Here is a 24,153-nt window from a genome sequence, read left to right on the forward strand (position 1 = left end):
AATTTCTACATGGTATCGGGGCAAAGGTGATCAAAGCGAAGAACAATATACAAAGAAGGGAGAAGTTTCAAGTTTCAAGTTCCTGAATATAGTAATCGAGTTCTTATCACATCTCAATTACACCAATGGTGTTTAGCGGTTTAAGACTCGAGTATGCCCTTGATAGCAGCTCGAATTATATAGCCTGGAAGGATCGCAAGGAAGCAATATTAGAGGATAACAGTCTAAAGGACTTCATTGATCAAGAAGTCCCCAAGATGGCAGTGGCTAATGCTACAGAATTAGCGGAATGGAAGAAATGTGTGGCTAGAGCAAGGAGAATCCTTCTGGAAGGAGTTTGAGACCACATAGTCTCGAGTATCCATGGGAAGGAGACACCGTTTTCGATGTGGAAAACATTGAAAGATCTATATCAGAACAACAGCGATCAAAGGAAGTTGGCACTGAAAGACAAGCTTCGGAAAATCAAGTGTGAAAAGGGCGACACAATCTCTACATATCTGAGCAAGCTCACCACCTGCAAGGATGAGCTTGGAAGTGTAGGGATCACGACCGCTGATGATGACATGGTGAGTCTTGCACTCCTCGGTCTTCCTAAGAGCTGGCATAGCTACCAAGACTTGGTAAATGGAAGAGATAAATTGCCATATTGGGAACGACTTTGTTCAGATTTGATGCAGGAGGAGATACATAGAAGCACCAAAGATGGAACTTCTTCATCCAAGGAGGATGAAGAAAATTGTGCCTTAGCGAGTAAGGAAAAGAAAGGGAAGGTGTTATAGACATTTTTGGGCACTACAACCCCAAGCATGAAATGTCCATAAACCAAGGGCTCCTAAGTCCCTAAAAGTGTTGTTCTAACCCCTAAAGGAACAAGGTCAACAGATTACAGCTTCTCCCAGAAGTTCTCCATGAAAAACTGCTCAGAATTGGTCAAAACAGGATCATTTCAGCTGCTCCACTGGCCAAGTGCGTTGCATCTCACCTAAATACACTGTGTGGGTGCGTTGCATTTCAAAAATCCCTTCTATGGGGTGCGATGGGCGAGAAATGACAAATGGCAGTGTCATTCCGCGAGGTGGAGAGACAATGGAAGCTTCCAGAAACTTCTCCTCTGACACTTGCCTCATTGAATTTGACCAAGGATGAGTAAGAGATCATCAATCTCCAAGTGGAAGCAAGAACTATCAGAGAGAAGGCACTAATCAAATCACAAAGCTGACTCATCCCCCTTACAGATATCTATATATGGATCCCTCATCCTAGAGATCCAGAGGCTGGAATTTTGCATATTGTAAGGAATTGTTGTTGGTTTCTTGAGACAAAACATCAGATTGTTGGATGATCTAAGCTTTGTTTGAGGTGAAGAGGGGCTTCTTAGCTAGGAGGTTGATGCTGGGTCAGAACAACTGGTTGTAACTCTTCCCGGCTCTTTCTTGTTTATCAATAAAAGCTATTCAAGTTTTCCTCCATGCTCTTGTATCATTGATGTTTGCTGCATTTGTATGGTCAATTTACATCTAATCCTAGATTGTTTATGATTATAGATCCATGTCTTTGTATAGTGCTATGCTATTGTGATCTTACAGGTACTTTGTGAAGCTGGGCGAGCAAGGGAGCAGGTAGCTAAAGACTATCAAAGAAGAGAGGAATCAAATCAGGAGATTAGCACAAGACAGAGGTTGGTCTTTCTATTCCTCTCTATCTATAATTCATAAAGGAAAAATGAAAGTAGCTTTTCTCTGTTTGTTTCTAAGGCAGCTGTCACACCTTAGTGGGATAGAGCAGTTCTATATAGACACTTTTCCTTGTAACAAAATGGCGACTCTGCTGAGGAAGAATTAGTTTGTTTGTTTATCATTCTTTGTTGTCCGTTTCATAAACGTACAGGTAGCATTCGAACTACATTTGCCATAGCAAATGCAAAGTAGATAACTGCTACTTCAATCCATCTACTTTATCTATTTATGATTTAAACAACTGATTCACAAACTATCTGATTTCCCTTGTGATAGCTCTTAGATCCTCCTTAGATCTACCCCTGATTGTTGCATTACTGATTACTTTTGCTCGGCCAAAACCCAAGAACTGAACTGCAAACTGTGACCTGGAACCCAAATAGAATCTTGTTTCTGGCCCAGCACAGGTACTGTTCAGAGAATCTGAACTTCAGCACACTTCCCGAGTGGACAAGCTGCGCTGCATTTCAAATTCTCTGTGTTACAGGTGCGCTGATCAGACTAGGCTCTGTGCAGTTTTGGTTTCTGTGATTCATTCTTTCCAGTTCTATTCCTGAATTTTGCTGCCTGTGATCAGTATATGTCTGTTTGAACCCCCTTTTCCTTGCTGTTATTTCGCCTCCTTTGTACAAAATAACTGTAAATGTTTTTGTGTGTTTGTTGAGTCATTTTCAGTTCTCCTTTGCAAAAGTAGCATAATCGTACTGTTGTCCTTTGATTTGAAACTGTCGCAAGTGTCAGTTTCAATCATAGGAAAGAGTTTGATTACTGTTGATGGTCGATTATCCTGTTACTATTGTTCTTGGTCTGAATTTGTAATTTTCTAGTGTCAAGAACAAGTATTCATTTCAAAATCGTAAAGTGTTGTGATTGTCTCCATTTTTTATTTCAAAAGGAAACTTGTTGATATTTGTCGCTTGAAAAGAAATTCAGATTTGTGCATCAAATTTTTTTTTAGCATTCATATACTAAGAAAGTCGAAAACAAATACATGCATGTGCATTTGCATATAGACAGTCTGATTAGCTTGATTGAGGAAAGTGCATTTAGAGTGTGCTCTTTGCTCTTTGTGAAAAGATTCTATCTTTCTTTCCTTAGTAGCTAGGATTTTCATTGCACAAAGAAGATAAAAAGTTTGTTTATCATCTTAGATTTCATTTTAGGAATTACATCTACATCTCGCGGTGAACCTGAAAGGCAAACTTCATAAACAAGATCAACTTAAAATAAATTCAATGAATCTAACAACGCTTTGGAACTTAACGCACAACATTTAGAAGTCTAAGCTAGAGACGTATTTCGGCGTCGTAAAGCCTGGTAACTGTTGTTCTCACTGATGGTTGGGTGATTCCTCCACTTTGAGACGATAATTGCCAGTACGGACTTGTGCTCCCACGTACTGTCGAGTATATTTTGGGAGACCCCAATAGGCTTAATCCTTTATCCATAGGAAGCTGTTTCTGCCGCCCTATCGATCACAATGCGCTGAACACAGCATTCGGGAAGATTGACTGCCGTACCGTAAAAAGTATTCTGCAGTTTTTCGATTGGTTTGGTAATCCCTCTACCTAGATTTCCAGAGCAGTCCCTTTCGTTCCTTTTCAGACTCGCTAATAGAAAAGGTCCATCTGAGCACTTGTCACTTCAGGCTCATTAAAAATCGAAGGCGACTAGAGTCATCTTTTGTTTTTTCTCGACTCTTAAAAACTTAAAAACAAGTTGTGTCAAAGCATCTAAAATTTATTTTAAACGAAATATTCATTACCCTTTCCTACGTTGATCTTGGGTTGAGAAACTGGAATCCACCAACCAAGGAATTCCCCTTAGGGGAAATCCTAGTCCTTTCTCCTCTTGGGGAGATGTTGATGCACCCCATATGGCCACATTATCTCTTCCAGGACTGACAATCGGCTTGCCTGTATGGCTCTTCTCAACCTCTGTCGTTCAGAACACCGCAATTCCTGAACAATCAAATCAGCAACTAGACGAGTCCAGAGTTACCCACCAACATTCTACTTCCTCTAATTCTTCCTCTCCTCCTTCCTCTTCACTTGATGGGGCTGGTAAAGCCAAAAGTCAAGTACCCGAGAAGAAGAAGGAGAAGAAGAAGAAAGAGAAGAAGAAGAAGGAGCCAAAAGCGAATGGGGGCAAACGAGCGTCGTCTAGTGAAAATCCACACACTGCACCAACCAGGCCTAAATCGCCATGTGTCATTTGCAAAGGAGACCACTATCACAGAGATTGTCCTTGCATCCCTCGGATCTTAAGGGACTGGTCTCCTCATTTGCACAACCCGGTGTCATCAACCTCTGATGATCATGTTGAAAACACACCGTCAACTAGTGAAAGTGAAGCCCCAGGACAAAAAGGAAAATATAGATTTCCTTGTAAACTGTGCGAAGGCGATCATGCCGTCCACTGTTGTCCCTTCTTAGACGAGGCTAAAAGAGTTTTGGACGATCGTCTGGTTTCACCGTTACGACTTCCTCCTGGATATAAAAAACTCTTGCCGAGTCCGTCACTAGTTGAAAATCCGGCTGGCCCGCTCAGGTGGTCGGCTGAAGCATCTATCATTGAAGACAAACCATCTGAACCCATACCAGACGAAAGTCAAAAGGTCGAGGCGGTAGTTGACCCAGTCTTGCCTTCAGAGGTTCCATCTTCAGATGATACAATCACCGAAGAGAACAAGGATGACACCGTCCAAATTCTTTTCATAAGCACAGACTCCAATGAACATGGGGGAAATTTACCCGTTCCTTTACCACAGGAAGGAAGTTCGTCAGAGTCATACCCGGCCGTCTATTCGGTCCCACCTCCAAGCAACTTAGTTGTCTCCTTCGACTGGAATCAACTAGGCAGACCCCGCTTACCAGCTAGTGTACCATTCTGAATCATTGTTCAAATATATAGAATGGTTATGGCTGGTACCATCATAGATGAAGGGGCTTCTGTGAGTATCCTTTCCTCGACTGCTTGGAAAGCGCTTGGTTCGCCATCGCTTTTGCCTGAGATGAGAAATCTAACAGGCTTTGACAAAGGAACCAGTCGACCGTTAGGGATCCTTCCCAATGTGGCCATAAAATTGAGAGGGAAAACCGTTCACATGAACGTAATGGTAGTTCAAGGACCCCTGGATTATAATTTACTCCTTGGACGAGACTATATTTATTGCATGAGAGCCATTGTCTCATCACTCTTTAGAGTGATGTGTTTTCCGCACAAAGGAAGAGTGGTCAAGCTCGTAGACCAACTTTCATTTCCCGGATCAGGCATAGCAAATAGTAATATACCATCCCTGAATGGTCTTTTCAGCAAGAAATGTCTCAATCTCTAGTCCACCCACCTGATGAGCGTGAGTGATTCGAGGGACATGACTGAAACCCAGGGGGCATGCACACTGGTCTGCTTCGGCAGGAAAACTTCAGGTATAGGGTAGGTTTCCACGAGATAATATGACTAGTCTGTACTCCCATCCGTGATTGGAAGAGGGGGTTATTCTAGAACAAGATTCTCTTGTCAAAGTTACGTGAGTGGAGGAGCCTCCTTCACTCACCTTTGTCTATTTCGGTAAGCATTGCCGAAGAAGTGTTTTGTTTGCGTTGTGAATAAAACAATCTTTGGGTAACCTGTAAGAGGTAGGCCTCTCCCGGTAAAACAAATGTTTTAATGGAAAAAAGAAGGGGTAACCTTGAAATTCTGTTTTATACCTGGGGGCATGCAAGCCTTTTGGCGTGCAAGCAAAGAGCGACTATTTATTTTTTAAATTTGTAGGTCCTCTAACCCTTTAAACTCGTAGGATTGGTCGTTTCCTAACTTGCATAAAGAAAGGATGTGGGGCAAAACTCTAAAAATTGCCATTTTTATGAGACATTCTTATCACACAACTGGATTAATCGAGCATTTTTAGCACATAGTTCATGCTCGTTAAAAAATAAACATAAGACATGAGCAAATGTTTCCCCCCGCGTTTAAGCTCATTAAAAAATGAACTATTCACCGGGCAAAAACCATGGTGAATGTAGTACTTCAGCCATTAAAGCCTTGGTCGTGTTTGCATCGTCACCTCCACTTTTGCATTGGCCGATCATTCACCTCCATTTGATTGTTTACCCATTTTGAGGAACAGCTGCGAAGAGTGATTTCACTAGACATCCTTGTAACACTGCCGTGATTGGAAAATTCCAAACCTTACCTGGAATCAGTTGCTATCCATTTTATCACTCGTTCCTCAAAGGACGAGTCTCCTTTAAGCTCTTTTCAACTGACTCGTAAAATATGAAAAGATTGCCGAGCCATTGGCCTCTCCAGCTCGTTAAAGGGACCGGAAGTGCTATCTCTCCTTTAGATTTTAATCTTTTTGGACCTGAGAGATTATTACACAAAAAGATCGAGCGCTTGTTTTGTTTGGCTCGTTAAAAGTATCGAAAATTCATCCCTTCTGTATTGTTTTATACTTTTTCGGACTTAAGGGATTAGATGACGAAAAAGGAATTTTGGAGTTACCTTTACGTTCCTTTTCAGACTCTCTAAAATTGAAAAGGACCGAGTTATCTTTGTCGTTAAACTCGTTAAAAGTGTAATAGCGACAAACTTGTCTATAGATGAGAACGAGTTTCACTATCGCTAGGCTCGTTAAAGCATAGCGATGGGTTTGCCCGAAGGGCAAATTATAGAACAAGCATATGTTATCCTCCTCAAGCTTGACAAAAATAAAGAGGTACTGGTTAGCAATGACTGGGGAAAATTGGGAAGAAAACTTGAAGAAATTTTGTTGGTAGCAATTCGCTCTTGAACATGACACTTCCACTCCGCGTCCGAGTCAGGTTGGGTTGTTTCATTCACCGGTCACATCACCATGGTCCCACCATACCATCCACATTTGGGGTTAATGCTACCAAACCATCACATCAGTGTCACCGATATGTTCAAGAGAAGTCATTCAGAGAGTTCACCTGTGTCTCACCCACTACCATACATTTATACTCCATTCTTTCGTGACCGCCACCCTGAACCTTATATCACCAGATTGTTTTCACCTCCATTAAAATCATTTCCTCCGTTCCGTGTCATTGATGTGGGATTCATTAAGGCCCTCCTGTGACGGATCGCTTCTTGTCGACATCATCTCATTATCCAAGAAGTTGATCTAGGAACACCCCATTCAGTACTTTGAAGCTTGCATGCCCCAATGGCAAGTTTCTCACTTCCGGCGACAGGTTTACATCAATTGCCTTCGACCGAAATATTTTACGTGGTGTTCGATGCCAAGTCCTTTATTCACGCCACGTGAATTGTACTGCAGTACCTTGAGGGTCATTATCATTATCGGTGATTCCTCTCGCGCCTGTTAACAGCGTATATCATTGGCTGGTAATCAGGCGATGTCTTTCCATGTTCGACTCCATAGCATCCTTCACATGGATCGACTTGTACTTCGAGTAAAGATCGAATGAGATTGAAGACCCCGGATCTAGTTTCATCCATCTGGGCTGCGATATATATTCAGGGAGATAAAGACATCAAATTTACATCATTGCTACACAGATAATCATCCAATCAAAAGGATGATGGCTCTATCAGAATCATCAGTCTACACTCAGACAATTGTCTATCCTATGTACATGAAAATGAATTTATAGAGCTGAGCATGGGAATGCTCGCCTCAGCTAGATCATGAAAATATTATGAAGATAATGTATTGTATTGTATCTTATTACAAGTCTCCTCCCAGCTTGAAAGAACTTCGGATCCTCATAATAAAGCATTTCACCCGACATCAAAAGATTAACGACCTCATGCTTTAGGGGGCAACTGTTATAGACATTTTTGGGCACTACAACCCCAAGCATGAAATGTCCATAAACCAAGGGCTCCTAAGTCCCTAAAAGTGTTGTTCTAACCCCTAAAGGAACAAGGTCAACAGATTACAGCTTCTCCCAGAAGTTCTCCATGAAAAACTGCTCAGAATTGGTCAAAACAGGATCATTTCAGCTGCTCCACTGGCCAAGTGCATTGCATCTCACCTAAATACACTATGTGGGTGTGTTTCATTTCAAAAATCCCTTTTATGGGGTGCGATGGGCGAGAAATGACAAATGGCAGTGTCATTCCGCGAGGTGGAGAGACAATGGAAGCTTCCAGAAACTTCTCCTGTGACACTTGCCTCACTGAATTCGACCAAGGATGAGTAAGAGATCATCAATATCCAAGTGGAAGCAAGAACTATCAGAGAGAAGACACTAATCAAATCACAAAGCTGACTCATCCCCCTTATAGATATCTATATATGGATCCCTCATCCTAGAGATCCAGAGGCTGGAATTTTGCATATTGTAAGGAATTGTTGTTGGTTTCTTGAGACAAAACATCAGATTGTTGGGTGATCTAAGCTTTGTTTGAGGTGAAGAGGGGCTTCTTAGCTGGGAGGTTGATGCTGGGTCAAAACAACTGGTTGTAACTCTTCCCGGCTCTTTCTTGTTTATCAATAAAAGCTATTCAAGTTTTCCTCCATGCTCTTATATCATTGATGTTTGCTGCATTTGTATGGTCAATTTACATCTAATCCTAGATTGTTTATGATTATAGATCCATGTCTTTGTATAGTGCTATGCTACTGTGATCTTACAGGTACTTTGTGAAGCTGGGCGAGCAAGGGAGCAGGTAGCTAAAGACTATCAAAGAAGAGAGGAATCAAATCAGGAGATTAGCGCAAGACAGAGGTTGGTCTTTCTGTTCCTCTCTATCTATAATTCATAAAGGAAAAATGAAAGTAGCTTTTCTCTGTTTGTTTCTAAGGCAGTTGTCACACCTTAGTGGGATAGAGCAGTTCTATATAGACACTTTTCCCTGTAACAGAAGGAGAAGGATTCTCATCCCAAATCCAGTTCTTCCCATGGTGGGAAGAAGTTTGACAAATCAAGAGTACGATGCTTTCATTGCCATGAGGTGGGCCATTTTGCTACAAATTGTCCATTGAATAAATCCAAGAAGGGATCCTTGGAAGGATCATAAGATGAGGCACTGGCCTCACAATTCGAGTTGGATTTCACACTCTTTGCATGCATGATTTCATCCATGGTAGGATGTGGTTGGTTTCTTGACAGTGGAGCTTCTTTCCACAGCGACAAGAGTTTGTTCAGTACCCTGGAGGAGAAATATCTCTAGATACTCATAGTGATGGGTAATGATGAAAAGTATAGTGTCTCAGGTGTAGGCATGGTTGTTTTTCATAGGGAGCATGGAGCTCACATTACCCTGACCGATGTCAAGTATGTACCAGGATTGAGGAAAAATTTGGTGTCGATCGCAATGCTGGAAGACAAAGGCTATGATGTAGTCTTCAGTAAGGGAAAGGTTTTCCTTCGACACATCACCACTAGACAGGTAAAGCAGATCGGTTCACGAGTCAAGAACCTGTATGCTCTTAAGGTTCAGATGCATGCAAAGCCTTAAGGAGCAAGGCAATTGATGGAGACTTAGTGATCGAGAGGGAGAGTACAGTACCTCTCAACATGCAGCGTGAGAAGAAGTCTCAGAAAATTGTGGAGGAGCCACAATTGGTGAAGCAGCTTCAGGAGGTTGTGGAGCAGCCACAACTAGAGAAGCCGAGAGGAGATTGAGTAGAGACATCTACTCATGCAGATACCTCTAGTAGGGGGAAGTTTCGAGCCAAGTGGGCAGAGGTATCACATGCATCCATACCTCCAGGTCGGAGGTGGGGCGATGTGGAGTGACAGTCCCAAGAAGGCTGGAATAGGGGCAGGATCATTGAGGTACCCAACCTCTTTGATTAGACCTTGCTACGGGAGCCCCGATGAAGAGTAGAAGGACTGGCTAAGTGGGTAAATACAGATGTGGATGGAGTGACAGAGAGAGCTACAGTGCAGGAATCCCAAGACAATGTAGAGCTAGCAGGCTACAACAATGCCTGAGGCACAGGAGTGTTTCACCAATGCAGGATGGCACAGAGAGGTGTGCAAGATGCATCGAGTGTTGCAGCAGCTCAAAGGTCACAAAGGGAGCAGTTGTCAGCGGCAAAGGGAGCTTCAACATCAGAGGGTGTTTCTAGCCCAACAGGGAGGCCAGTTGGGAGATTTTTTTGTTTCTAGAGTTGCTGGAGCAACAACACTAGGGAGAAGTGTTGCATGCAAAACATTCAAAAGGTTTGGGATCAGGTTCGAGTTGAATGCCTTTCTTATTGGGATGGAGTGTTGAAAATAGAAACAAGAAATGCTAAAAATTGAACTACTATAAATAGCAGTTCGGGTACTAGTGTTGGACATAGCAACAAGGAATGAAAAGTGGAAGTGTTAAAAATAGCATTGTTATAAATAGCATTTCAAGATGGATTCCAATTTTAGTTAGTCCCTGAACTAAAATTGAGAAGTAAAATTCGAATTTGATCTTAGCATTTGTTTGTAAAATAATTAATTAATTCATCTTGAGTTAATTAGTTGTAGGAAATCAAACATGAAGTCTATGTGGGGACATGCAACAGTTTCTCCATTGATTGAGGAATTTATCCATTAGTTAAAGAGATAAGGATGAGTTGTAATATTGAGTTGTAATTAGTTAGCTCAGTTAAATAAGTTAAGTCCAGTTAGATTAGTTCCAATAGTTTGTGGAATTAATTGTGAGTTCAGTTAGTTAATGCTTGCATGCATGTAACTGCTGCTCTCCAAATAACTGAATATTCTCTCATAAATAACTCATGCATGTCATTTCAGTCAAAGACCTGGTTGAGATCAGAGGAAAGGACAGTGTACTATCAGTTGGAGGATTTTTCCTATATATGAAACTCATCCATGCAGAAGGAATTATCTCCTTCAGGTTTGTGCAGTTATTTCTTATCCAAGTAAGCAGTGTGAGGTGGGAATTCACACAAGTGGAAGCACTAGACCCCAGGAAAAACTGCGCAAGGAAATAGGAGGCTTGGAGGGTAGAGGAGAAGGTTGTGAGAGCCTTTAACTATCTATGAGCAGTATTGTTTGATTGCGAAGAGAGCAGGATAGCTTGAGAGCTGATTCTTTTTGTAACTTGAACATATTTCCACTTGTATGATAATACAAAGATTTGGGTTTTATGCTGAGGCTTTCCCCGAGTTATTTCTTCTGTGTTATGTGTGATTGATTTCTCATTCTCAGTTATATGTGTTCTATTGATCTTGCTCAATTCAATTAAGCTTCCGCAAAGTGTTGTAGAAGTATATCTTGTATTTTGCTTTAGTCTATTGCATAATTTGTTGATCTACAATGGGAATTTCTACATGACGTTTGGTTCTAATTCAATTTCTTCTTTATGGAAGTATAATCCTAAATTTCCATGATGTCTATGGAAACTTGAAGTGTTATATCTCTTTATGTGGAGGTACTTCAACATTGGAATGCAAATAGATTTCTTAAAATAGAATATAAGGAACTAAATATCCATTTATTCTTCTTAAAATGCATTGTAAAGAAGAGACTTTTCCTCTTAGTATTTTTACCATTTTATTTTGTAGAACACATGGTAGAGAATGATGCACTACTCCTTTTCTCATTATCTTTGGAATTTACACTGATTGATTGAGTATTTTGTGTAGCTTCATTGTTGTTTGTTTTATGTGTATAACTTCATTTCTATTTTGTGTAGTTGCTAATATAAATTAAACTTCATTATACCAAAGAAATTAAGCTTCATTGTTTGTTTTATACCAATAGCTTCATTTTTTTTTTATATGAATAGTTAGTTTTGTGTAGCTTCATTGTTGTAAAATGTTGATCATAAGAGAGTATTAATTCCTATGGTTTATGGCAAATATTGATGAGCATTAAGATCTGGAGATATTGGGGTTGTCTTTGTTTTTGAAACAAATATTTTTTAGGATGTAAATGAATATGAAAAAAGAAATTCAAGTGGGTACATTTGGTTAGATACAATGGAAGGGGGTATAAATGACATAGTTTTAGAAACAATTCCAAAATGACATTTGTTTGTCATATATGACATTTTTGGTAGGTATGTAGAGATAACATGCGAAAATGATACTATAGAGTACAACTAGTTAATGATGGACTTATTTTTATTTTTTGGATTCACAAAGGAGAGGCAAGGCCAAGATGCAACCAATAAATCATTTTTTAGTAGGAGGTTTACTTCCTCATGGCGTATTGGGGCATGTTACCCACCCACATGTATGGGTAAACATACGAGAATTTTTTTTCTTCTATGATGCAATTTTCTAGTTAGTTGTCATACAATATTTATTATATGTTGTCTTTTTCTTTCCATTTATTTTCACAAGATATATACAACTTGATCTTTTTAGATTGTAACTTAGTTGACATTATTGTTATTAAGTTCTCTACGTGTTCTTTCTCTATGGTGACACTTTATTTGCTTCATTTATACAGGTCTTCTAGCCACATAGTGGCCACTATTGCCCAACTAAAGAAAACTTGTTCGATTTTCTTGCTTTTCTAGGGAAAAATGGCATTGACATAGTTGATGTTGAGGTATATGTCGTATAAATCCTTTATATTCTACTTTATTTTATATTTCAGTGTTCATCGTATTTCATGTCTTATACTCTACATTATATTTTCTTTCATTTCAGAAGAGGAACTCAGTATTGATGGTCAAAATCAAGAATTGAAGAAAGAGGAGAACAATAACACTGGAGCAACAAATGCAGAGAGAGAGAGAGAGAGAAGAGAATTGGTCTACTGATACTCTTAAAGAAAATATCTCGCATGAGACACACACATAGAGATTGATGATCAAGTGTTCAGAGTTGGTGAATTCACCTACAATGCCTGGCAACACAATGATAATGTTTTGAAGTGATGAAACAACATTTCGTGTAAATTTTAGTCCAACCAATATTAAGTTGGAAACTTGTATTGTAATACTTGACATTTCATATAATATAATTTGTGGTTGGAGTTATTTATAATTTCACTTGATATTATTTAGTATTGTAATTATCATATGTAACTTTGTTTTCATATTAGATGAGCATGCACATTATATGCCATTTTTTTAATTTAGTCGCAAACTCATACTAATTAATTTATGTTGATTAATAATGAACACATAAAATCAATCTAAAACTACTAAATTAATAGTTTATATTGATTAATGATGAACACAAATAAAATGAATATACGACTAAATTAGTTGTTTATTATGATTATGAATGAAAGTAAAATGAATATAAACTACTAAATTAGTAATGAATACGAAACTACCAAAAAAAATGACTACTACAAATGACAACTAAAATTTGCATATATACGACTATTAATAGTTAATTTATAGTATCTTATAACACGAGCAAAATTTAATCATATTTCTTTGGTCATTAATTGGTTTCAAACGATGACTAAAATTTTCATATATATGACTATTAGTAGCTAATTTACAGTATATCATAACATGACCAACATTTTGGTCATTAATTAGTTTTCTCAAGTGATCATATAGTAATATATTTTGTTGTATATTTGGTCATTAATTGTGGTAATTAGTGACTAAATCAATAACTAAATTAATGACTAAATATACTACTAGGCAATAAAATTGAGGCAACTAATTAATGACTAAGCTAGAAACAATTAAAAGTTGGTCACGTTATAAGATATTGTAAATTGGCTACTATAGGTCACCAATTGAAAAATGGTAATTTATATGCAAAATTTAGTCATTTTATTAGTAACTAATTAGCCATTTTGTACAAATGTTTCTTCTTTTGAACAATTCATATTGTTATGGGTTCACAATATTGTTCATTTTTTATTGTCTTGTCTATTCCTATCGAAAATTCAAAACTATAAAATAAAATATGCATTACCTTAAACCCTTATACACCTTGAGGATGCAAGAATGAGTAAAATAAAAAGCATACCCATGGCTTTCATAATGAGTAAAATCATAAGAATACTTAGTACTTTCATTCATATGATTAGAATCTTGTGTATTCTTGCTCAACTTTAGGGGTTCATATTGGTTTTATAAACCCTAAATATTTTATGCTCTTCTTCCTTATACATCGATTGAATGTAAGGAAGAGGCATGCTCAATAAAGTTTGTTGAAATCAATGTTATCATGTAAAAAAAACAAGTGCTTACTCGACTATGGAGTGCACCAAGAACAAATAATTAAAAGTGGACAACTATTTTCTAGAGTCGTCTTACTTCTATATTCTATGGGAGGAAGAGACATATTTTGCACTCCATGGAGTTCATAATTTCCGAAACTTTTTAGCTGAAAGTAACTTTTCTTGAGTGGTCATTGTTTTCAGATTTGGATTGAAATTTCCTCAACATGTGTATTTTTTTCAATGTTTTGGACTTGTAAGTTAGTCTAGTTTAATGGCATGAGTACAATAGTACTAGGCCAATCAAATTCATATCTACTCCACAACCTTCTTATTTTTTAATACAATTATTTTCTTCGACCTGATGTTTGGATGACATTTTAACATTTTCAATAACCTTCTCAATATTTATAGGAATGTTAGTGCCAGTTTTTACTATACAACCCAAACACACCACTACCTAATGTTCATTTTCATTCGATTACATAAAGGTTTTGCACAACAGTTGCATTGCCAGACTTATGAAGGAGAACAAATCTATGAGACACTTTCTATATGGGTTGCAACAGAGAGACCACTTAGTTGTATCACTTCGAGAAGGAGTCAAGGTAGTGTATATATATGTGCTTCTTTGTTATTTCTCTGATGTTTTTGATTTATTCTAGAGTTTAAAAACAAAGTTAACTAATTAATATATATACACTCTAAGTTTTTTTTTTTATTTTCTCTAAAATATATTACACATGGATATTAGATTAATTTTTGTATGGATGTTAGTTAATTATTGTGTTCAGGGTTAGTAGTCTGGAAAATCATGTTCTTTCATATTGAAATATGGTTATATGAACTCTTTAGAATTAGGATAAGTATTGCATAAACCTTTTCTGTATAGTTAGGATACCATCTTTTAAGGCTAGCAACAATTTGAAGTCAATCATTGGTTTTGTATATTTTAAAATGAGTTAGTAAAAGTGGGATAAACCTGGTTTTCCTAGTGGAACGTGGCTAAGGTGGAGCTAAACCAATTGCAGACTATATCAACGGTTTCTTGTCATAAGTAATATCTACATTAGGAGATGAAATTTTTGTTATATACTTCATTCTTTTGAACAAGTCATATTGTTATGGGTTCACAATACTATTCAATTGTTATTATCTCGTCTATTCCTATGGGAAATTCAAATCTGTAAAATAAAATATGCATTACCATAAATCCTTATACACCTTGAGGTTGAAAGAATGAGTAAAATCACAAGCATACCGATGGCTTTCATAATGAGTAAAATCATAAGAATACTCGGGACTTCCATTCATTTGATTAGAATCTTGTCTATGCTCACTCAACTTTGTGGATGCATATTGCTATTATAAACCCTAAATCTTTGATGTTCTTCTTCCTTGTACATCGATTGAATGTAAGGAAGAGGCATGCTCAATAAATTCTGTTGAAATCAATTATATCATGTAAAAATACAAGCTCTTACTCGACTATTGAGTGCGCCAAGAAGACATAATTAATAGTGGACAACTATTTTTTGGAGTCGTCTTACTCCTAAATTATTTGGGAGGAAGAGACATCTTTTGCACTCCATGGAGTTCATAATTTTTGCAAAATTTTATCTGAAGGTAACTTTCCTTGAGTGGTCATTATTTTCATATTTAGATTGAAAGTTCCTCAACACATGTATTTTTTTCAATGTTTTGGAATTGTAAGTTATTATAGATTAATGGCATGGGCACAAGAGTACTAGAAACATAAGCCTTCGGCCAATCAAATTATTTTCAATTTTCAATGAAATTCTTTTGTGAGAAAATTAAACTAGTTAGATATGATATGGAGTCCCACCAGAGTGAGTTTGTCATGATTTTATTCAATATACATGCTAGTTTTGCTATATATATATATATATATATATTTAACCCCCTACCAATACAAACCCAATACACTTTCCCAATTTAAAAAGCCCCCACTTTCACTAGATATTGCAGGTATCCATTTTTTCATTAACATTTTTTACACCCCTTTATGTTTTTTCATTAACTTTGAGCTCCATTTTTTATACCTGCCAATATAAAAAACCTTTACTCCCTATTTTATGCTCAATATATTATGTCATTTTTTCCTCAATATATATCCCCCAATATGAATACACATGGTATGGTATTTCTCCCCAAGTGAAGCCCCTATGTAGTTGTGTAACGATAGGTAGTTTTTGTAAAGATGCCTTTGTATTAAAATCTTGTTTCTTGATAGGTTTATTGTATTTTCAAAGATTCATTGTTGACCTTGTATAATAAAGCATTCCAATCCCTTTCCTCGGGGAGGTTTCCTTGACACACTATCAGGGTTTTACCACATAAAATTATGTGTCTATCTGTATGAATTTAGTTTCTTTTTCTTATGTGAATTTTTCTTTCTTAATTAATTTAAATGCTCAAAATACAAGCGATATCAGAGGTTTGGTGGTTGTGAAATGTCGTGAGGTAAATTTTCTTTATTGTTAATAAAGCAAGAGGTAGGCAAATGAAACCACGAGCGACAAGGTAAATTCAGGTCAGTTAGAAGGTTCCTCTGACTATCAATTGTAGAAGAGGGCATCATATGAGGTAGAACCACATGCTATCAATGGTATTGGGGGGTTGTTGACAACCTCCAAGGGAATCTCATGCGTACATAAAGGTTATTGCTATTTTGTTTAGCCGCCAAGGGAATCTCATGCGTACAAAAAGGCCACTACCATTTTTTCTAATCGCTAGGGAATTCACCATTTTTCCGATTTGGACCCACTACAAAATAAGTCAAAGCCCATGTTTTTTGAGGCAGTGAAAGAAATTTGCAGCAAGTGGAAACCTAAAACATAGGTACAAACAATAGTGCGTCGATTTGGAGAAAGAAATGATACCATTTTTCTTGGGGTCCACGTGGAAGAAAAGCTGCAGTTTTGTTGAGTCTGCACATAGACCTATTGATGGTGCTGGAAACCACCAACATAAGGGGATCTCCCCAATATAAGGTTCCAATTAGACCTTACATTGTTTGGTGTCAGAGTCTCATTTGTAATACAACTCAGATGCCTTTAACTTAAAAGTAAGCCTTGGCTTTAGTTGTCAACAAGAGAGAGAAACACAAATGTCCTTTCGAATAAGAAAGTGTGTGTGCCTTGTGAATATCTGATTGCAGATGTATCTAGGTTCTTTTACTGTGGAGAGAGAATAAAGTGAGCCTATAAGAGAGAAGTAATATTACTACTCCAATGGAGACACATGTGAAAGAGTAATTCTCATCTAACATCAAGCAAAATAGTTCACACACATGTGACAATTATTATCAATATAAAAACACATTCCAACAAGAAGCACCAAAGTCACCGAAATAGTTCAATTACTCCAGTACTGGTGGAAGCAAACATGAACCATAAACATTCAAAGAATAGTATTAGAAACATTCACAATCCATGCGTGAAAATGTACTGGCCTAGAAAGGCTTCAATATTAAGAAAAAGTCCCAAGATACATAAATACAATGAAGACCACTAGCTGCAATAGTGGAACATTAGAGCCACTACTTGCTCCCCAAATGTAATAACTTTGTCTCTCTAATGCCTTGTGGGAGAAGCCAAGGTTAAAAATTCCTTTAAATGAGGAATGAAGATATATTTATAACTTTAGGAATGACCTTTCACATCCTCATGGCTCTTGACTTTCCAACTTCTAATGACCTTTGGACTTCTACAACCTTTGGAATTCCAAATAACTTTTGGAATTACATATGACTTTTGATATTACATGTATTTTGGACTTCCATGATTCTTTAGTTCATACATGACTCTTGGACTTCCACTTATTTGTGTTTACAATTATTACAATAATACATCATAACTTACACATGATCATGTGATAAGACTTGACATGTCACTATCTTTGATGTCTGGGACTAATAGTGACGAATGCCATGGACTTTCTCTGGTGGTGACATGGTTTCCACTTGTGTCATCATTTCTTCAAGAAGCTTCAATCATTGATGTCTATGATGTCTGGGACTAATAGTGACAGATGCCATGGACTTTCTCTGGTGGTGACATGGTTTCCACTTGTGTCATCATTTCTTCAAGCAGCTTCAATCATTGATGTCCTCACCCTCAAAAGGGTCTTTGATGTAATGGAGTGTTTGGGGTGATTTGATCATCAAGGTTCAAGTGTGCTCTTCGTTCTTCATGTAATTTCCTTCATTTTTTCTCTTTTCCCAATCTTCCTCGTGCATGCTTTCCATGATGTTTCTAGAATACCTACATATGCAATCACTTATGCCAAGCAACGATTAACCTGAAAATATCCTATTTTACCATGTTTTATGCATATTTTATGTGCATTCCCTTTTTAGTGCACTTAAGAGGGGAAAAGGGGGCTTCTCGGCACATGGGCGCAGTTTGAATGGCTGAAGGGATGAAGGGGAAAGGATTCATGGCTTCGGTATGTGCTCATGCACTTAACACAAGGTGGAAATCAAATTAGGGTGCATGGGGCAAGTCCAAAGGATGAAGGGGAAGGCTTCAAGATTCCCAAGTGAGTTTTGTACTCAAGGGAGAGAAAGAGGGTGCAGGGTGCACTCCTAAATGTCGAAGGATGAGGCTTCATGCCTTCGAAGAGTGCTCATGGGCTCAAGAAACCAAGGAGGGCACATCCCTTCAGGTTAAAGGAATACTCTCAAGGAGGGCACATTCCTTCTGGTCAAACGAGTGCACTCAGGGAGGGCACATCCCTTCAGGTTGTAAGAGTGCTCTCAAGGAGGGCGCATCCCTTGGGGTCGAAGGAGTGCTCTCAAGGAGGGTGCATCCCTTCAAGGTGAAGAAGTGCACTCAAAGGAAACCGATGAGGGTGCATGGTGCAAGTCTGAAGGCTAAAGGATGAAGCTTCGTGCCTTCAAAGTGTGCTCATGTGCTCAAGAGATCAAAGAGGGCACGTGGCGCAAGTTCAAAGGCTGAAGGATGAAGCTTCATTCCTTCAAAGTGTGCTCATGCACTCAAAGGGTTAAGAGGGTGCATGGAGCATTGTTGAATCCTTAAGGGTGGAGCTTAAGGGCTTTGGGGTGCGCTCATGCACTCAGGGAGGGTGAATCCCTTCGGGTTGATGGAGTTATCCCAAGAAGGTCACATTCCTTTGAGTTTAAGGAGTTCTCCCAAGGAGGGTGCATTCCTTCAGGTCAAAGGAGTGAGGCCAAGGAGGGCGAATTTCTTGAGATTGAAGGATTGCACTCAAAGAAAGGCTTGGTTTTTGAAGGGCGTAGTTCGAAACAAGGAAGGGGAAACATAGATTAATGAGTGCACTTTGTGCTCTTGGAGGGTGCACTACAAACTTCTAAACAATGAAGGACCCCTGATCAATGCTCCAAGTTGTGCTCATGTGCTCTTGGCCTCAATAGGTTTGCTTTGAAACCAAATATTTGTTTAAGTCTCGGATATAGGAAAATGGGAAAATGTGACAAGTTTAAACATAAAACCATGTGTGATTCATGCTGCCTCATCGAGAAACCTTAGACAAGCTTAAAAAATGATAAATATACGTCAAAAAGATACTTTCTAAACATTCCCCTTGTACGACGAGTGAAGTGTGTGTGACTACGACCCAAAAGTGTTGTTTTACAAAAACAAACATGTTATGACCATGAAATGCACCTAAAGATGTTCTAATCAATGCAACGAAACTTGAGACCATTCAAGAACACTTGAAACACATATAATAGCATGAGACAACATTTTATGATCAAGGCGACACATTAGATACGATTATGGTAATAGGCTCCAAAATTCGAATGTAGTGAAATTTTTGGAGGGTGTTGTAGTAGTGACAACACTTGGTGACACAATGGGTGAATTTCAACTTCTTTGTCCAGGAATAGATTTTGGTTAAGGGTCATACTTTCAAGAATAATTGATTGCCTCGATTTCCCCCTTTCGACGTAGTTTTATACATAGAATATCACTTTCCTCTACTTGGTTAAACATAAACAAAAAGATACACCATATCACAATTGTTTCAATCTAAGAAAGGGTAATGTGCATGGTGAGTTTATGATACTCATAGTATGAGTTTTCATCTCTGGTGTTGCTCCGCTACCAGCAGGCTTAGACAGTGCCGCAACAAAGTCACTTCAGAAGCAAAAACGTTGCTTCCCTACCAGCAAGCCTGGTCAGTACCCGGCGAAGTCGCTTGCTCCACCTCCCTACGTAGGAAGCCTTTCCCTTCTTTTACCCTTTATTTATTTATTTAATAGAACTGTGCATCGACACTTATTATTTTCAATGGGCATAAGAGTGATACCAACTTATTGAGAGAAAAGGAGTTTTCCCCTTCAGAAAATTATTTTAAGACCTGTGATATTGGTTTGCTCGCTTTAGATTTTCCCCTTATACCTTCTATACTAGATTGGACAAGTGTTAACACACAAGTAGATTTACACCAAGTCGAGTAGTTTAGATACTAGCATAGGCTTGGATATAATAGGTTCCCTCAAGGTTCTTCTATTGTATGAACCATATTTTCCATCTAGACTTAGCTCAACCCATGGCATTTTCCCAAATAAAGAGGGAGAACAACAAAAAGCCAAGTGTTTTTGTTAAATTGGAAACTAGGGCCAAACTCCATGTGGGTCAGCTTATTTATGGAAGCTGATATTTTTATTGGATCCCTCTCATCAAGAGGTAGAGGATTGATCCAAAGATCATCTGATTCCGATAAGTATTTATGGAGATATGAATTTATTTTGTTTATGTAATTATTATCAAGCCGACCAACTCTTATGTAGGCTCTAGAAGCCCAACCAACGTGTCTATTCATCATCCTCGTTGTGGTATAAATAAATGAGGGTTTGATATCATTTACACACTCATTCTTGATGTGATCTCCTCTCCACGTCTTGGGTTTTTGGAAGGAGAATCACAAAAGGAGTACGCTGGTCCATACGTTGTTTATGAAAACATCTGTTCATCATATACACTGTTCACATTGGATACATTGTGGATGCTATATGCTGGTTTCATGTAGTCATGGGATCATGCTGTACATGTTGATTATACACAGCCCTAGCAATATATACAGATATTCATACGATGGCATGGGTGGAACGTAGTTCATACAATGCACAGTGCCTATACGATGAGAACTTGTACGCTGGAAACCCTACATGCAGTCATGACAATATAAGATACCACGCAGGCCAACCATAGTCAGGTATATAGAAATACTGAAGAGGATTACACACAGTCAATGACAGCGTATATGCATTGAACGCAAAAATATATGCATGAAGCTAGCGGCCACGCAATCATATATATACGCTTCATCACATCATGGAAATACGCAGGCCCTAATACATAGAGGCACAGAATGCATACAATATACACAGCAATAGAGTGGAGCTACTATTCATACATAGTCCTAAATAAGACATACGCTACCTCTATACGCTATATCATGAAGTTATAAATAGAGCTCTAATTGCTGTCAAGAAAAAGATATAATCTCAAATATACACTGTTTGATGAAGGCTCCAGTCACTACTAACAAGGTCTCAAGTATTGTTGTAGGGGACAACATGAAAATAGAAGGATTGTTTAAGATGGGACTGCGTGGAACTATAGCCTAGCTGCTTTGTGTTACACAAAATATTGTCACCATGACTTTTTGCAGTCAGTGTGAGTCTATCACCACTCATACTGTCCTCCTTTGCAAGTCTCAGACCTCAGCTCTTCATGTCAAGCTTTAAAAATGAGAGAAAGTCCTTAAAAAGCTATAAATCTCTGGTTCTGCACTTTCTCTTACCAGTACCTGCTGTCCCGCACCCCTTGGTCATGTTACCAGCGGACCTACCCGCTCTGTCTCTAAAGGAGTGGGTGCGGACCCCTGTGAAAGTTAAAAAGGCACAAGTTTATTCTTAAAAACTCACTTTGGGTTAATTTTGGACGTTTCTAGAAGGAATCTTGATGTGGTTGGTTTGCTCCTAGGTGGTTCATGCGTCCCATAACTAAAGGAGCTAACCCCTTGATAGGAGGAGCTTATCCCTTTGAAGGAGGGCTCTATTCCTTTGAAGGTGGACCTAGTAACTTCCCTCCTCTGCTCTATAAATTGAGGCATTGGGCTGGTTGCTAGATAGGTTAAAAGCTGAACATTTTTTAGGGTAAATGCTGTTGGAATTGAGACTTCCTAGTTAAGCTTAAGAGGAGAGATTATATACCTTTTGGCTTCATTGGGAAGAGAGTGAAACTTGTCAAAGTAGAGGAGATTCTTACTGGACCCTGGGAGGAGCTTGTACATCATCAAGGCACCAAGGTTGTAAAGTTCTTCTTTGATTAAAGTTAATACAATCATATTCATTTTTCTCAATAAATTGTCTTATATGGTTTATTTCATGAATTCCTTGATCATCATGATAAATATGGTTTATTATATTGGTTTTTCAGGTGTTATTTGATATGTGTGCCTGTTTGTGTTTGCAGATTCTTTACAAAGGAGCTCATTTGGATCAACGGAGCATGGCTTCCACAAACTAGCACTGGACCCGAGGTAGGCCGAAAACACCTAGTTAACCTTTATTTATAAATCGCATATTTAGAGAAAGATAGAATTTGTTTGGTTCTCTTGTCGCTAGATATCATTAGATACTAGGGAGGTCGGTCTTGTCCGCAAGAATGACTTATCCGGCTGACAAAATGGCGACTCCACTAGGGACTTGAATTTTTGGTTTTTGCCTTTGTTTTTACTTTGACTTGAGAAACTATTTCTCTGTTTCTGGTTTTTGCTTAATGTGTGTGGGATTGGGTAGGTTCTGTAGATCTTGAAATATTTTTTGTTTTTCACGCTTTTGGAAGAGGACCGCACCCTCTGTTTGTAACATAGTGCGGACATCCTCGCACTTTTTCTTTACACATAGAGCGGTACTACACCTGGTTGTACTGGGAGCCTGCGGACCCTGTCAAAATTTTGAAAAACTTAAAATTTTCTCATTCAGTCAGCTTAGGATTTGTTTATATGTTTTAGCCTCTACCCAGATCTGCACGTGTCTTGTCGAAAACTTTTAATAGGTTAATTCCATTGACATTTAGGTTTTAGGTGAAATTTCTAGAAGCTTTGTGTGCCTGGCTTGATTTTTTTTTGGTCTTTGTAGTAACTCAGAGCTTAGAAGCCTTAGAAACCTCAGATCACCCTGGTTTTTACTGGTCTTCTTATGAGTCTGACCGATCTTTAAACTCTGCCTTTGTTGAGGAATACATTTCGTTTTTCTCTTTGCAAAGCTTCGAAAAGAACTTGTTTTGAAAGTTTTGGATTTCATTTTTAAAAAGAAAACAAAAGCTGGTTGTTTTTTATTAATCTACGATTCTGGACAAATTAGTCCTTAGTTTGCTCATAACTAAGTAAAACATCCTTGAAAAGAGATTTTGTAAGCTTTTACTTCAATTAGTTTTTTAGAATTTATAGATCTCAAGATTAGATTTTTTAATAGTTTTGAGTGCTCTATAAAAATTAAAAAAAAAAATCTTTTGAAAAAGTTTGTTTTTGTAGTATTTGAGTGTTTGAAAAGAAAGGGAAATTTTTGTGAACATAACTAGTTGTCTCGTTTTTGAGTTTATTGGAAAAGACAAAAAGTTCTTCTTTTTATTTTTGTTTATTAAGGAAAGATTTGTTTTTACAAGTATTTGCATTCTCAACTCTTTCTTTAGCTAGAAATTCATTGAAGAAAAAGGATTGTTTATCATCTTAAGTGCATTTTTAGTGATTTGGAGTCGAGTCTTCACACCATAAAGTTTCATCTCCGCACCTTTTGACTTAAGAAAAAACCAATAAAAATAATGCTTAAAGTAAAATCTATCTAGCAATCTTTTTATTTCTAGGGCTCTTTATCACCAACATAGCTTAGGCTAGTATCTTGGAGTAGGGAGTAATTAACTCTCCAAGATAGTAAAACAAATAAGTAGATGTATCTTGCGGTAGGAGATAAATTCCAATTGTTACCTCTATGCTTTGGGAAGCTCCTCTTAAAGGAGTTAAGCACGAGATCGTGTCCGAACCAGTGGGGTAATCAATCCTTCCTCATTAGGAACGATACAAGATATACACGTATTAAAAACGGTAAACCTCAGATTAACCATTGTCGAGGAGCCTGGGGTCACTTGTTGGTAAACCTTGGATTATGTCAAGGAGCCTTCAAGGGGATTGAGCTTGCTACTCTGCCCTTGCGTGTGTATCGGATCATAGTCTATTCCCCCAAGTATATTTTTTTCCGTTGGTAACCATAGTGACCATATTCTATAGGATTATTTCCTAAGGTGACAGTGGAGGGA

Source organism: Pinus tabuliformis, chromosome 4_1, assembly GCF_031772625.1.
Source record: "Pinus tabuliformis cultivar Carrire ecotype Pingquan chromosome 4_1, CPIR1, whole genome shotgun sequence".
NCBI classification, from domain to species: domain Eukaryota; kingdom Viridiplantae; phylum Streptophyta; class Pinopsida; order Pinales; family Pinaceae; genus Pinus; species Pinus tabuliformis.